Below are 12,165 nucleotides of genomic sequence, written 5' to 3'. Positions count from 1 at the left end.
TATGAAGCTGATAACTATCCTTTCAAATTTTGGGAAGAAATATTTTTGAGTTTTGATGGGAATTGCACTAAATCTATAGATTACTTTTGGTAAGATGACTACTTTTACTTTATTTATCTATTGATCCATGAACATGATAGATTATTCCATTTTCTGACATTTTCAATTTATTAAAGAAATCAGTGTCATAGAAGCCTGTTTCTTGCTATTTTAGAATTTCTACGTGATATTTTTTTTCTTTGATTTATTATGGGCAGTGTTGTTTTTCTGGTTCTTTCTTACTTTTCTGTATTTTGACTTTTGTATTTAGGAAGACTCCTGATCATTGTGAGTTATTTTTTTATACAACTTCTTTGTTGAAAATTCTAATCAGCTGTAGGACTTTCTGAGCACAATTTTGAAGGTTGCTTTTGTATTCTATCATAAGTGCTGGCCTTCTGGTTGCTGCCCTTACAGAGAGCTGAAACATGGCTCTGAGGAGTGACCTCAGGCCCGAGACCAGAGGTAAGGCCAACTTTTCTGCTCCAAGTGACCTACCTGGTGGACTCAGGACACACAAAGGCAAAATTGCTCCAGGACCAAGCACTTTCAGTTTCTAACTGGGTCCCAAACCTCACTGATCCTGGCCCACAGCTCCCAGCTCCCAAACCCCATGGGAAAGAGAGCTCATCGCCAAGACAGGTGGGCATTCCTGAGAGTGAGGGGCAGGAGAGACCACCAGTACTAACCACCCTTGCCCACATCCCTGGCCCAAAAGGAAACTGTACAGGGCCTCTGGGAACAGGAAGATAGTGGCACTCAAGCTTCAGGAATGCTGCTGTCGAGAATCCGCCCAATTCTGAAGGGACCTGATCAAAAAGCTCCCTGTCCACAAACCTGTGGGAGGGAGAGCTAGACTTTCAGAGGGTCAGACACTCATGGAAAGCCAGAGGAGACTACTCTCTGACCGCATTTCTGACTCTATAGGAAAACACCTAGTGCCATCTGGGCCCCCTGTGCACAGGGACCCAAGAGAAGGTGGGACAGGCCATTCCAGTTGCTGCCGTCCTGGAGAGAGCTGAAACCCAGCTCCAAGGAGCCACTTCAGGCCCGAGACCAGAGGTAAGACTAACTTTACTGCTCCAACTGACCTGTCTGGTAGACTCAGGACACACACCCACAAGAACAACTGAAGACAAGTAGATAGGAACTTCTACACTCTGTTCCCATACTTGGCTGAAAAAAACAGGATAACAGGTCTACAGTACTCCTGACACACAGGCCTATAGGTTGGTCTAAACACTGTCAGAAATAGCAGAACAAGGTAACACCAGAGACAATGTGATGGCAAGAGGCAAGCACAGGAACTCAAGCAACAGAAAGCAAGACTACATGGCATCATCCGAGCACAATTTTCCCACCAAAGCAAACACTGAATATCCAAACACACCAAAAAAGCAAGATCTAGATTTTAAAACACATTTGATCATAATGATGGAGGATTTCAAGAAAGACATAAAGAACCCCCTTAGAGAAATGAAGGAAAACATAAATAAACAAGCAGAAGCCTATAGAGAGGGAATGCAAAAATCCCTGAAAGAATTACAGGAAAAAAGTCAAACAGGTGAAGGAATTAAAAATGGAAATAGAAGCAATAAAGAAAGCACAAAGGGAGACAACCCTAAATATAGAAAACCAAAGTAAGAGACAAGGAGCCTTAGATACAAGCATCACCAACAGAATGCAAGAGATAGAAGAGAGAATCTCAGGAGCAGAAGATTCCATAGAAAGTATCGACACAACTATCAAAGATAATGCAAAACAGAAAAAGATACTGGCCCAAAACATACAGGAAATCCAGGACACCATCGGAAGATCAAACCTAAGGATGATATGTATAGAAGACTGTGAAGACTCCCAACTCAAAGGACCAGTAAATATCTTCAACAAAATCATGGAAGAAAACTTCCCTAACCTAAAGAAAGAGATGCCCATAAATGTACAAGAAGCCTACAGAACTGCAAATAGATTGGACCAGAAAAGAAAGTCCTCCTGTCACATAATAGTCTGAATACCAAATGCAGAAACCAAAGAAAGAATGTTAAAATCATTAAGGGAGAAAGTCAAGTAACATATTAAGGCAGACCTATCAGAATTACACTAGATTTCTCACTAGAGACTATGAAAGCCAGGTCCTGGACAGATGTCATATAGACAATAAGAGAACACAAATGCCAGCCCAGGTTATTGTATCCAGCAAAACTCTCAATGAACATAGATGGAGAAACTAAGATATTCCATGACAAAACCAAATTTATACAATATCTTTCTAAAATCCAGCCCTACAAAGGATAATGACTGGGAAAATCCAACACAAGGAAGCAAGCTACACCCTAGAGAAAGCAAGAAACTAATCATTTTGCAATAAAACAAAGAGAAAAAAGCACAAATAATATAAATATGAATATGTATAAACGAATAAATATAAATATGAGGATAACAGGAAGAAACCAGGCTATTCCTTAATATCTCTCAATTTCAGTGGATTCAATTCCACAATAAAAAGACACAGATTAAAAAACTGGATAAGCATTGAGGACCCAGCATTTTGCAGCCTACAGGAAACACACCTCAGACACAAGACAGGCACTACCTCAGAGTAAAAGGCTGAAAAACAAATTTCCAAGCAAATGGTCTGAAGAAGCAAACTGGAGTAGCCATTCTAATATTTAATAAAAACAATTTTCAACCAAAAGTCATCAAAAAAGATAAGGAAGGACACTTCATATTCATCAAAGTAAAAATCCACCAAGATGAAGTCTCAATCCTAAATATCTATGCTCCAAATAAAAGGGCACCTACATACATAAAAGAAAACTTACTAAAGCTCAAAACATACATTGCACCTCACACAGTAATAGTAAGAGATTTCAACACCCCACTCTCATCAATGGACAGATCATGGAAACAGAAATTAAACAGAGACATAGACAGAAGAAGAGAAGTCATGAACCAAATGGACTTAACAGATATTTATAGAACATTCTATCCTAAAACAAAAGGATATACATTCTTCTCACCACCTCATGGTATTTTCTCAAAAATTGACCATATAACTGGTCATAAAACAGGCCTCAACAGATGCAGAAAGATAGAAATAATCCCATGTGTCCTATCAGACCACCACGGGCTAAAGATGGTCTTCAAGAACAATAAGGGAAGAATGCCCACACATACATGGAAGTTGAACAATGCTCTACTCATTGATAACCTGGTCAAGGAAGAAATAAAGAAATTAAAGACTTCTCAGAATTTAGTGAAAATGAAGGTACAACATACCCAAACTTATGGAATACAATGAAAGCAATGCTAAGAGGAAATCTCAGAGCTCTGAGTGCCTACAGAAAGAAACAGGAGAAAGCATATATCAGCAAGTTGACAGCACACTTAAAAGCTCTAGAACAAAGAGAAGAAAATACACTCAGGAGGAGTAGAAATAATCAAACTCAGAGCTGAAATCAACGAAGTAGAAAAAAAAGGACTATACAAAGAATCAACAGAACCAAAAGTTGGTTCTTTGAAAAAATCAACAAGATAGATCAACCCTTAGCCAGACTAACTAGAGGACACAGAGAGTGTGTCCAAATTAACAAAAGCAGAAATGGAAAGTGAGACATAACAACAAAATCAGAGGAAATTCAAAAAATCATCAGATCCTATTACAACAGCCTACATTCAACACAACTTGAAAATCTGGAGGAAACAGAAAATTTCTTAGACAGATACAAGGTACTGAAGTTAAATCAGGAACAGATAAACCATTTGAAAATCCCCATAGCTCCCATGGAAATAGAAGGAGTCATAAAAAGTCCCCCAACCAAAAAGAACCCAGGTCCAGATGGGTTTAGTGCAGAATTCTATCAGACCTTCCTAGAAGCTCATACCAATACTATTCAAACTATTCCACTAAATTGAAACAGACGGAGGGCTAACGAATTCCTTCTGTGAAGCCACAATTATGCTTATACCTAAACCACACAAAGACCCAACAAAGAGAACTTCAGACCAATTTCCCTTATGAATATCGAAGCAAAGATACTCAATAAAATTTTTGCAAACTGAATCCAAGAGCACATCAAAACAACCATCCACCATGATCAAGTATGCTTCATTTCATGGATGCAGGGATGGATTAGCATATGGAAAAACATCAACATAATCCCCTATATAAACAAAGTAAAATATAAAACCACATGATCATTTCATTAGATGCTGAGAAATCATTTGTCAATATTCAACACCTCTTCATGATAAAAGTTCTGGAAAGAACAGGAATTCAAGGCCCATACTTAAACATAGTAAAAGCCATATACAGCAAACCAGTAGCTAATATTAAAATAAATGAAGAGAAACTTGAAGCATTCCCACTAAAATCAGGGACCAGCCAAGGGTGCCCACTCTCTCCCTACTTATTGTATATAGTTCTAAGTCCTAGCCAGAGCACTGAGACAAGAAAGGATATCAAAAGGATACAGATTTGAAAAGGAGAAGTCAAAATATCACTATTTGCAGATGATATGATTGTATACTTAAGTGATCCCAAAGTTCCACCAGAGAACTACTAAACCTGATAAACACCTTCAACAAAGTGACTGTATGTATACTTAACTCAAATAAATCAGTAGCCTTTCCTCTACACAAAAGAGAAACAAGCTGAGAAAGAAACTAGGGAAATGACACCCCTCATAATATTCCCAAATAATATACAATACCTTTGTGTGACTTTAACTAAGCAAGTGAAAGATCCATATGACAAAAACTTCAAGCCTCTAAAGAAGGAAATTGAAGAAGATCTCCGAAGATGGAAAGATCTCCCATGCTCATGGATAGGCAGGATTAATGTAGCAAAAATGACCATTTTACGAAAAGCAATCTACAGATTCAATGCAATCACCATCAAAATCCCAGCACAATTTTTCATAGAGTTAGACAGAACAGTTTTCAAATTCATCTGGAATAACAAAAAAACCCAGGATAACTAAAATTATCCTCAACAATAAAAGGACTTCTGGGGGAATCACTATCCCTGAACTCAAGCAGTATTACAAAAAAATAGTGTTAAAAACTGCATGGTATTTATACAGAGACAGACAGATAGACAATGGAACAGAATTGAAGACCCAGAAATGAACCCACTCACCTGTGGTCACTTGATTTTTGACAAAAGAGCCAAAATCATCCAATAGAAAAAGATAGCATTTTCAGCAAATAGTGCTGGTTCAACTGGAGGTTAGCATGTAGAAGAATGCAGATTGATCCATGCTTATCACCCTGTACAAAGCTTAAGTCCAAATGGATCAAGTACCTCCACATCAAACCAGATACATTCAAACTAATAGAATAAAAAGTGGGGTAGATTCTCGAACGCATGGGCACTGGAGAAAACTTCTGGAACAAAACAAAACTTTCTTAGACATTTTCCTTTCACAAACTGGAAGTTTAGATGGCTGAGATCCTGTTCTGAGGAAACCCTTCTCAATATGGTAATATTACGTTTCATAATGTTCCCTTTTCCTTAGTTATAAATCTTTTATTGCTGTCCTGGTCTTAGTTTTTCACTGTAGACTGACAAAAGTATAATTACTATTTACTATGAAAAGGAACAACATTTAATCTCTTTGAATTGACTCTGCCAATAAATTAGACTATTACCTGTAAATTTAGCTTCAGTAAAGTTCTTAGAATATGGGTCAAAGTAGGAGCCATAGTTTTGTTGAGATTCTTCTTGTTGTTGTTTGTCTTCTTATCAAAATATCGCTAAAATGATCTTTATTCTGGTTTCTAATATTGTTCACCCATGAATCCTTTAGAGTTGGGCCTATATAGTCACCATAGCTTTGATAATTACTCGTTTGTAAGCTGTTCCTAGAATGTATCCATTAAGGTCTGCAGATAGTTTTCAACTTCTTTTCTTGTCCAAAATCCCGACAAAGAATTGTGGCAACATGCAGGTGTGGCTACTAGAAAAACAAACTGAAAACTCATATTTAAAGTGCAAATGAGAAGCAGAAATAGATAACTGGGAATGGCATATGTGTTTAACACCTCCAAGACCACTCGCACCGACTAATCCTAGTGATGTACTTCTAGCATGGCGAAGATTGTAAAACTCACTAGACAATACCAACCAAGTATTCAAATTCGCTGGCGTATGGGAGATATTTTCATTTAAACCCTGCAAATGTAAAAGAAGATTTTGACATTATGTCATCTTACTTTGCTAACTTGATCATATTATTTTGTTTTTCAGGAACTGAGGATTTCATTGACTCTGTATACTGCTTTCGGTGGATTGGTCATTTTCACAAGAATATTTCTATTTTTATTAATAATTTTATCTTTTTACATTTCAAATGATATCATCCTTTCCAGCTACTCCTCCACAAACCCCACACACCCTACAAACTTTCCTCTGCCCCATTCCTTTTACCTCTGTAATAGTGCTCTTCCACTCATTCACCCACTCCTGCCTTATCAATCTAGCAACCCCCCATAACTGGAGCATTAAGTCTCCAAAGGACCACTGGCCTCTCTACCAATTGAGGTCATATAAGACCACCCTCTCTTAAATATGTATATGGAGCCATGGATCCCTCCCTGTATAATCTTTGGTTGGTCGTTTAGTCTCTGGGAATTCTGGGTGGTCCCTTTGGTTGATATTGTTCTTATTATAGGGTTGCCATCCCCTTCACCTCTTTCAGTCCTTCCCCTAGCTCTTCCATTGGTATCCCAGGGCTCAGTATGTCCTGTGAGTATCTGCATCTGTATTGGCCAGGTGCTGGCAGAACCTCTCGGGTAGAGCATCTCAGGAACAGCTATATCAGGCTCCTGTCAGTAAGCTTTTCTTGGCATCAGCAATAGTGTATAGGGTTTGGTGTCTGCAGTTGGAATGAATCCCTAGGTGTGGAGGACTCTGGATGCCCTTTCCTTCAATCACTGTTCCATTTTTTGTCCCTGTCTTTCCTTTGGACAGAAGCATTTCTGGGTTAAAAATTTTGAGATGAGTGGGTGGCCCCATTCTTCAATTGGGGGCAATGTCTATTTATGGGGGATGATCTTTACAGGTTCTCTCTCCCCTTTGTTGGGCATTTCAGCTAATGTCATTCCCATTGCGTCCTGGGAGCCTCTCACTTTCCTGGCATCTGGAACTTTCTAGTGGCTACCCCAGTTCTACATCATCCACTGCTAAATATTTCTATTAGATGTCCTGATCCTGTGTATTTCTATTCTGTCCCTTCCAATACTTGATTCTGCCCTCCAAACTTCCCTCCTACTCCTCTCTTCTTCCCAGATCCTTTCTAACCTCTAACTCATGCGATTATTTTGTTCCCCCTTCTGTGTAGGAAGCATCCATACTTTGTTCTTCTTTGTTCCTAAGCTCCACATGGCTTATGGGTTGTATCATGGATAATCAGAGCTTTTGGACTAATATCCACTTATTACTGAGTACATACCATGTGTGTTCCTTTTTGTCTGGGTTACCTCACTCATGATGATATTTTCTTTATTATTTTAAACTTTAAACAAAATTTTGTTACATAAAGTTGTCACATAATTGGATACTTCTCTTCATTGTACACAATTATTCTTACCCTCCACAGAAATGCTGCTTCTGAACTTCTCATGTGATGACACAGTGCTATAGTCCTGATGCTAAGAGAACAGTAGAGATGCCTCAGTAATGTTAATTGAAATCACCACACACTGGTATATGGTTCTTGCACCCAGTATCAGGAATGTACAAATGTCTTTATTCAAAAATACAAAATAGATGATCTGTAGAGATGGACAATGACAGCAGTAAACCATTATATATTGTCAAAGGAAACCAGTAATCATTGGTTACATGGATCAGCAAGCCTTCCCTTCACTCATTTTCTTCAGGTGACATCTCTGAAGTTATCAGTGAGGAACCTGCCTTGAGCTTCCTGTCACAGTTTATTCATAAGGGCAAACACTATTCTAGAAGTTAGAACATGCCACCTACCATATCTCCTCCCATCCCACCCATTGCACCAATTCCAGGATCCTTCTCTTCTTTATGAATTTCTGTCACTATAGCTTCAGTTATAGTTAGCAAGGAGCCCCCCCCCAGCAGCATCCAGTAAAGGAATTTTTACAAACTTTGTTGGATCAATGATTCCCTTTTCCACCATGTTCACAAAATCTACAACCATGGCTTTATAAGCAACTTCTGAGGAACTCTGCAGAATTTTCTCAACTAACAAAGAACTTTCAACACTTAAATTCTTAACAATTATCATTGCAGGAATTTTAAGTGCTCTTTTAATAATTTCTATACCTATTTTCTGACCTTCATTAGCAGGTTTAATGAATTCAAGGCTGGGATGCACCGAAGCAGAGCACAGCCTCTTCCTAGAACAATGCCTTCTTGAACAGCTGCTGTTGGAAAATTGAGATCATCTGTAACTCTGTCTTTCTTCTCATTCACTTCAATATCACATGTCCCTCCAAACTTCAACACAGCTATACCATCTGAAAGTTTAGCAAGTCGCTCATTTAGCTTTTTCTTTTCTTATCCACAAATTGTGAGGTCTAGCTGCTCAGTGATTTCTTGAATACGTTTTTCAATGTGAGCTTTGTCACCTTTCCTTTCAAAAGTATGGCATCATCTTTGGTGACAATAGCCTCTCCAATTTCTCTTAAGTCTTGAGGTTGAACATCTTTAAGATTTAGATTCAACCCCTCTTCTCCAAACACCACACCACCAGTAGCGATAGCCATATCTTTAAACTGGTTCTTCCTATTTTCCGCAAACCCTGGAGCTTTGACTGTTACAACCTGAAGAATAGTTTTTAGCCTGTTTAAAACCAGTGTTCTTAGTGCTTCTCCATCAACATCTTCAGCAATTATGACCAATGGCTTCCGATGAGCATTGGCAATTTCAAAAGTAGGTACAATAATCTGAACACTAGAAATTTTCTTTCCACTCAACAAAACATAGTTCCATCAATTCGCCTGCAAACTTCATGAGGTCATCGCTTTTAATAGCTTAGTAGTATTTCATTGTGCAAATGTATCACATTTTCTGTATGCAGTCCTTTATTGAAGAACATCTGGGTATTTTTCAGCATTTGGCTATTATAAATAAATCTGCTATGAACATAGTGGAACATGTGTTCTTGTTATATTTTGGAGCATTTTTTGGGGGGGTATATGTCCAGGAGTAGTATAGCTGGAGCCTCAGGTAGAACTATTTCCAATTTTCTGTGGAACTTCCTGACTGATTTCAGAGTGGTCGTACCAGCCTACAATCCCACCAGCAATAGAGAAGCATTCCCCTTTCTTGACATCTTCACTAGCATCTTCTATCACCCTAGCTTTTGATCATAGTCATTCTGATTGGTGTTAGGTGGAATCTCAGGGTCATTTTTATTTGCACTTCCCTGATGACTAAGTATGTTGATCATTTCTATAAGTGAGTCTCACTCAGTCTTACAGGATCCCTTAGTTTGTTTGGCTCTGTACCCCATTTTGAATAGGGTTATTTCGTTCTCTGGACTCTAACTTCTTGAATTTTTTGTATATTTTGGATATTACCACTCTGTCAGATGGTGAGTTAGTAAAGAACTTTTCCCAATCTGTGAGTTGCCATTTTGTCTATTGTAGTGTCCTTTGCCTTAGAAAAGCTTTAAATTTTTGGAGATCCTATTAGTTGATTGTTAATCTTAGAGCATGAGCCATTGGTGTTACGTTCAGGAAAATTTCCCTAGTGCCGATGTGTTCGAAGCTCTTTCCCACTTTCTCTTCTATTAGATTTAGCATATCTGGTTTTACTTGGTGGTTCTTGATCCACTTGGAATAGAACTTTGTACAAAGAGTTAAGAACAGATAAATGTGTTTTCTTCTATTTGCTGACTGGCAGTTGAACCAGCACCATTTGTTGAAAATGCTGTCTTTTTTTTTCCACTGGATGGTTTTGGCTTCTTTGTCAAAGATCAAGGGATCACAGGTTTGTGGGTTCATTTCTGGATCTTTAATTCTAATCCAATGATCTACCTGCCTGTCTCTTTACCAACACCATGAGGTTTTATCACTATTGTTCTCTAGTACAGCTTGAGGTCAGTGGTGATGATTCCCCTAGAAGTACTTTTTTCTTGAGTATAGATTGGGCTACCCCGTTTTTGTTTTCATTTTTATTGTTTTTTTTTTTTTTTGTTGTTGTTGTTGTTCTTGTTCTTGTTCTTGTTATTCCAGATGAATTTGAAAATTGTTCTTTCTATCCTTGTAAAGAATTGAGGTGGGATTTTCATGGGGATTGCATTGAATCTGTAGATTGCTTTTGGGAAGATGATTATTTTACTATGATAATCCTGATGATCTATGAGCACGTGAGACCTATCCATCTTCTGAGGTCTTCTTTGATATCTTCAGAGACTTGAAATTCTTGTTATACAGATCTTTCATTTGCTTAGTTAATGTCACACTAAGATATTTTATGTTGTGACTGTTGTGAAGGGTGTTATTTCCCTAATTTCTTTCTCAGCCCATTTATTCTTTGAGTAGAAGAAGGCTACAGATTTGTTTGGTTTAATTTTTTTTTTATTTAGCTATTTTGTTGATGTTGTTTATCATCAGTAGGATTTCTCTGGCTAAATTTTTGGGTTCACTTATGTATACTCTCATATCATCTGCAAACAGTTATATCTTAACTTCCTCCTTCTTAATTTGTATCCCTTTGATCTCCTTTTGTAGCCTAATTGTTCTGGTTAGAATTTTGGGTACTATATTAACTAAATATGGGGAGAGTGGGTGGCCTCCTGTCCCTGATTTTAGTAGCATCACTTCAAGTTTCTCATCATTGAATTTGGTGTTGGCTCTTTGATTGTTATTGCTTTTATTATGTTTATGGATGGATTTGGATTCTTGATCTCTCCAATACTTTTAACATCACGGGGTGTTTTATATTGTTAAGTGTTTTTTCAGCATCTAATGAGATGATTATGTGTGTGGTTTTTTTTTTTTTTTTGGAGTTTATTTATATAGTGGATATGTTGATAGATTTCAAAGTATTGAACCATCCCAGAATTCCTGGGATAAAGCTTACTTGATCAAGGTGAGTGATCATTTTGATGTGTTCTTGCACTCAGAATATTTCTTGAAAGGTATGGACATTGGAGGTATTTCTATATATTTTGTAATATCTTGCTCAGTTTCCTTCTTCAGTGTCTCAAAGTTTTCATTGTAGAACATTTTCATTTCCTTGGCTAGTTTTATTCCTAGGTATTTTATTCCTGTGCATAAGGCAATTGTGAATGGATTTTTCTTGCCTGATTTCAATTTCAGGAGTCTTTTTCACAGTATAAAGGACAATTTTGTGTTACTTTCATTTCATATCTTTCCAACTTGAAAGTTTTCATTAGCTCTAATAATGTTTTGTGGATTCTGTATGGTCTGTTATACATGGAACCATATCATCTCCCAACAGACATTTCTTTTCTAATTTTTTTATGTCCATTTAACTTTCTTCTCTTGACTTATTTCTTGAACATTTTAAGTAGAATAATAAAAAAAAATGGAAATACTGGACATAATTGCCTGTTTCAGTATCTTCTTGGTGATTATCCAGGATCCCATTGAAGAAATTAGAGAAAGGACTGAAAGAGCTGAAGGGTCTTGCAACCCCATAAGAACAACAATACCAACCTACCAGAGCTCTCAGGGACTAAACCACTACCCCAAGACTATACTTGGACTGACCCATGGCTCCAACTGTATATGTAGCAGAGGAAGGCCTTTTTGGGCACCAGTGGAAGAAGCCCTTGGTCCTGCCATGGTTGGACCCCCCAGTGTAGGGGAATTTCAGGGGGGATATGAAGTGGGAGTAGATGCAGAGGGGAACACTTATATAGAAGAAGGGAAGGGGGATGGGATAGGGAGCTAGGTCCCGGAAACCAGGAATGAGAATAACATTTGAAATGTAAATAAAAATATTCCAATAATAAAAAGAGAATTTCTTCAATAGCCATGCTGTGGAACATTGGATTGCTACTTATTATAAAAGTTATAATTAGTTTGTGGTATGATCCCTCAATCTAGGTACTCCATGCCTTGCTGTGTTTCAATTCATTGAAAATGTCATACATTGTGCTATGAGCATATATT

General features: G+C 37.8%; 1 pseudogene; it reads right to left on the bottom strand.

The window, feature by feature from the left end:
- Positions 1-8,008: 8,008 nt before the first annotated feature.
- Positions 8,009-8,997, bottom strand: LOC108349182 (60 kDa heat shock protein, mitochondrial pseudogene; annotated as a pseudogene).
- Between the last annotated feature and the right edge of the window lie 3,168 nt (positions 8,998-12,165).

This window comes from Rattus norvegicus, chromosome X, assembly GCF_021556685.1.
Source record: "Rattus norvegicus strain SHRSP/BbbUtx chromosome X, alternate assembly SHRSP_T2T, whole genome shotgun sequence".
NCBI lineage: Eukaryota > Metazoa > Chordata > Mammalia > Rodentia > Muridae > Rattus > Rattus norvegicus.
Note: the sequence above shows the minus strand (reverse complement) of the source record. Positions and strands in the feature narration are given on the sequence as shown.